At 38.4% G+C, this 5,233-nt stretch overlaps 1 pseudogene; it reads right to left on the bottom strand.

Moving 5' to 3' along the window:
• Window positions 1-1,032: 1,032 nt before the first annotated feature.
• Window positions 1,033-1,501, bottom strand: LOC130046058 (60S ribosomal protein L23a-like; annotated as a pseudogene).
• Between the last annotated feature and the right edge of the window lie 3,732 nt (window positions 1,502-5,233).

Genomic DNA, 5,233 nt, shown 5'->3' with positions numbered 1-5,233 from the left:
TAGCCTTGATTGGGATTGGACCAGGGCAAAGCAGAGTAGGCTAGGCAATAGACCAACAATGTTAAACTTTATGTGATTGGACCTTCCTATAAACTGAGACCCTCTATAAAAATGCATGTATTTCTCAATAAAATGAGACATCATCAGCTGCTTCGGGGGTGTGTATGTCCGAGCGCCCTGTTATCCTTTACCCCAAGTCTGTCCAGACCTGGTGCTCAATGTGTCCAGGCACCTTGGGGAAAATCTGTTTCCCAACATAAGATCGGTGAGCGTTTTGTTTGATTTTACTTTCTAGATTTTTTATACTAATTTTATTAATGTTGGCAATTTTATTTATTATATCATCGTGCCTGGAAAGCTACCCATGACGTATTTGATATGCCAAACACAGTAACAACAAGTCTCACAATGGAGACGTTTCTTGGTGCCCGCTTGAGCAAATTGATGAACAATGGGAGCACAGTGCTACAGTGCTACAGTCTGGGCAGACAAAATAACATTCTGAAGGCTCTGATAGACTGCAGGTTTAAGTTAATGAATAATAATAATTTTTATTTAGTACATGTGTGTGTCTGAAAGAGAGAGAGAGAGAGAGAGAGAGACTGAGTGAGTGAGAGAGATATAATAATTAAAATAAAGTCAAAACTAAGAGCATATTTGGGACTAAGAATACAGTGAAGGGATTTTTCCTTCACTGTCATGGGTAGCTTTCCAGGCACGATGTAGACCTTGTGCTTTACATGTGTGTGATCCTGGTTTGAATACTGGCACTAATGAGCCCAATAACTGCTAAATGTGGCCATTAGGTTTCTAATCAGTGCAAGACCCAGCAGTATCACATCATTAGACTCTTACATCCAACAATCCTACCTTTTTGGCAGAGAATCTAAGAGGTAGTTTTCACGACTCCTAAGCACCAACCAGGAGCTTTTGCCAGTCACCAAAAAAAATAATAATAATAACTCAGAGAGGCTATGACTTTAAATGAATAAATATATCTCTTTTTAATGGTGGAAAAATTTTATTTAGGATTTAGATGATCCCAAATTTGTTGGCAACGTCCAAGGCATCATAATCAGGAGCCAGCTAAACATATGCCTTGTTCTCTACATCAGGCCTAATCAAGTTGTTGACTTTGGCTACATCCATGTCACAGAACTTCTTCACAGCTTGTTTAATCTGGTGCTTGTTGGCCTTGACATCCACAATGAACACAAGTGTGTTGTTATCTTCTATCTTCTTCATGGCTAACTCAGTAGTCAGAGGAAACTTGATGATGGCATAATGGCCAAGCTTGTTTCTCTTGGGGGCGCTCTTCCAAGGATATTTGGGTTTCTTTCTCAGCCAGTGTTTTGGGTCTTCTGAAGGTGGGTGACATCTGGCTCATTTTCTTTTTCTGGCTGTGGACACCTTTCAGCACTGCTTTTTGGGCCTTCAAAGCTTTGGCTTTGGCTTCAACTTTGGGAAGGACAAGGGCTTCCTTCTTGGCCTTCGGCACCATCTTTGTAAAAAGGGTTTGAACAAAAAATAAAATAAAACAAACTTAAAAAGTTTAGTTTTTGTATTAATTACTGAAAACCTGTCTATTGCTACTAGGGAGGGGTCAAGGAATATCTTAGGAATGAAGATTTGTGAAAAAGACATGCCTATGCAGAAGAATTCTTAATTATAAAGGTTGAATTCCAAGTTTCAACTAAAATATTTAATAAACTGATTCCCAGGTCAAGGCATATAGAAGCAAACTTTAAATAGAACTGATATATATCAGAAAGCAAGATAAGCATTTTGTTTTAACACACATCCTCATATTGAAGGCAAATATTCAACCTTCACAGGAAATACAGTTTCTTCAAATTGAATATTTGTCCCCTAAAAATATTGTTTATTTTTAGAGTATAAAATCTGACATTCATGTTTCACTTTTTAAGTCCTGGGGGAAATCATACCACTACCTTGATATTTTAAAAATTCTTTTATGTCCTGAATTTTTTCATATAAAATAAATTTAAATTTAGAAAAGCAGAAACCTGATTGTTGTTAACTTAACGTTTTTGATATATAAAGAACTATGGGTAATCTGTATTTAAGAATATGGACAAAAAACAAACGTGGCATGACACTGAACCTAATTTATCAGGTTTTTTTTTTTCTGACAAATCAGTGTACATATATTAATAGATATCTAAACCACAGTTGTTCCTCCCAGACAGGAGTATAAAATGAGGCCCCCAGGGCTATGCCACTGAATTCCATGCCAGACTGTTTTCACTCGTAGTGCCCCGGGGTGAGGGGGCAGACAGGAGCCCTCCCTGTCACAGGGGACCCAGCCCCAGCAGCCAACCTCCACTGCCCAGCCTCCACCAGGCTCCAGGTCACTTTCTGACACATCATAAGATACTTCCTACAATCTTTCTGTTAGTCCCCAATGCTGTGCCTGGTCTTCTTCCTCCCCCAGGTCAGTCATTCCTCGAACCCAGGACTTGGCTTTCCCCACGAATGCGCCCCAGGCATCCTCTAGGACCCTGGGATGCTCACCATATCTTAGCTTCTTCCTGTTCGTCACCAACGCTGTGCGCGGGCTTCTTCCTAACCCAGGTTGTACCCTCCACACACACAAGGTACGCATAGGGGGTGTGGCCTCTTCGGAAGTGGGCGTGGCCTAATTTGGGGCCAGCAGACACTCATGCAGCCACAGGTAATTTACTCATACCCAGCAATCTTTTGTAACATCTCAGTCTCCATCTCTCCATACCAACATGAAGAAATAACACAAATTCCCACCACCAGGGGAGGACAATGAAAAGAGTCCAGTAGACTCAGTAGGTGCTACTCACCATACTAGTATTCGACATATACTAGCCATACTAGTATCCAACAACATCAATTTCATTTTGAAAAAGATTAGAAGGGACAGCGAAGGCCACCTTCTATTTATCAAGGGATAGGTAAAACAGGAAGAAATCACACTCTTAAATGTATACTCACTGAATGAGGGAACAGCTAAATATTTAAAACAACTGCAAACAGATTTTAAGGAGGACATTGCTAGCAACACAATAGTAGCTGGAGACTTCAACATAACCTTATCAACTCTGAATAGATCAGCAAGAACAAAACTCAGCAAGGAAACATTGGCTTTGAAGGGAGAATTAGAAGAGAAAGGACTTATAGGGCTTTACACCCCAGGGCTTTACACCCCAAAAAGAAAGAATACACATTCTTCTCCAGAGCACACGGAACATTTTCCAAAATAGACCATGTGCTATGCTGCAAAACATACCTCAATAGAATCAGGAAGATAGGAATTGTATCAACAAAATTTTCAGACCACAATGCACAAAAGATAGAAGTGAATCACATATGGACACTGAGAACCAAACAATCACCTGAAAATTAATCAACTCTATGTTGAACAACGAGTGGGTCAGGAAGGAATCCAAGGAAGAAATCAAAAGATACCTGGAAAAAAATGAAAATGAAGACACGTGCTACGGAACCTATGGGACGAAGCTAAAGCCGTGATATGGGGAAAATTTATAGCTCTGCAAGCATTTCTCAGGAAGGAAGAAAGGGTCCACATAAACAACTTGACTTAACAGCTCTAGATCTTAGAAAAGCACCAACAAAAGGAGCCCAAAAAAGGCAGAAGGAAAGCGATCATAAAACTTAGAGCAGAAATCAACAATATGGAAACCCAAAAATCAATCCAAATAGATCAATAATAACAAGAGATGGTTCTTCGAGAAAATAAACAAGATAGATAAACCACTAGCAAGACTCACAAAGAAAGAGAGAGAACCCTAATAAACCTAATCAGAAATCAGAAGGGAGATACCACAACAGACACCAAAGAAATTCAAAAGATCATCAGAGACTACTTTGAAAGTCTGTATGCCACAAAACAAGGGAACCTAGAAGAAATGGATAAATTCCTGGATTCCTATAATCTCCCAAGGCTGAATCAAGAAGACATATAGTGACTGAATAGTCCTATTAACATCAATGAAATTGAAACTGTAATCAAAAGTCTTCCCAAAAACAAAAGCCCAGGTCCAAATGGATTTACTAACAAATTTTTCCAAACATTTAAAGAAATTTTTCCAAACATTTAAACATTGGCTGTTCTTCTCAAGCTATTCCAGGAAATTGAAGAAACAGAAACTCTACCAAACAGTTTTTATGAAGCTCATATCTCTCTAATATCAAAAGGAAACAAAGACACCACAAGAAAAGAAAAGTACAAGCTGATATCCCTGAGGAACACATGTTCTAATATTCTCAAGGAAATACTAGCATATATAATTCAAAAACTCTCAAAAAGATCAAACACCATGACCAAGTGGAATTAATCCCAGGGATGCAAGGATGGTTTAACATTCAGAAATCAATCAGCATAATCAATCATATCAACCAAATAAAAGATAAAAACCATAAGATCATATCAATAGATGCAGAGAAAGCATTTGACAAGATCCAGTACCCATTTATGATGAAAATCTTCGACAAAATGGATATAGAAGAGACTTTCCTTGATAGAGTTAAATCCATCTACCACAAGCCTACAGAAAGCATCATCCTCAATGGGTAAAAACTGAGAGCCTTCCCTCTAAGATCAGGGACAAGACAAGGCTGCCCATTCTCTCCATTGCTGTTGAATATTGTACTGGAAGTACTTGTAATATCAGTTAGGCAAGAAAAAGATATTAAGGTCATTCATTTAGGAAAGGATGAAATCAAGCTCTTACTATTCGCAGATAACATGATACTATACCTAGAGAACCCCAAAATCTCTACCTAGAAACTCCTAGAAACAATAGACCTGTATAGTAAAGTTGCAGACTATAAAATCAATACTCATGGCTTTCCTATATACAAATAGTGAAAGAGAAGAAAGTGACATGAAGAAAACAATCCTGTTCACAATTGTACCCCAGAAAATCAAGTACCTAGGAATCAGCTTAACTAAGGAAGTAAAGGACCTGTACAAAGAAAACTTCAAAACGCTACTTCAGGAAATAAAAGAGGACACGAAAAAATGGAAAGATACCCCCTGCTCATTGATCAGGAGAATTAACATTATCAAAATGGCAATACTTTCCAAAGCATTGTACAAATTCAATGCCATCCCTATTACAATACCCATGACATTCTTCAAAGAAATGGAGCAAACACTTCTGAAATTCATATGGAAAAATAAGCCCCCAGGAATAGCTAAAGCAATTCTCGGGAAAAA

Source organism: Sorex fumeus, unplaced genomic scaffold, assembly GCF_029834395.1.
Source record: "Sorex fumeus unplaced genomic scaffold, SorFum_2.1 ptg000131l, whole genome shotgun sequence".
In the NCBI taxonomy this organism is placed as follows: domain Eukaryota; kingdom Metazoa; phylum Chordata; class Mammalia; order Eulipotyphla; family Soricidae; genus Sorex; species Sorex fumeus.
Note: the sequence above shows the minus strand (reverse complement) of the source record. Positions and strands in the feature narration are given on the sequence as shown.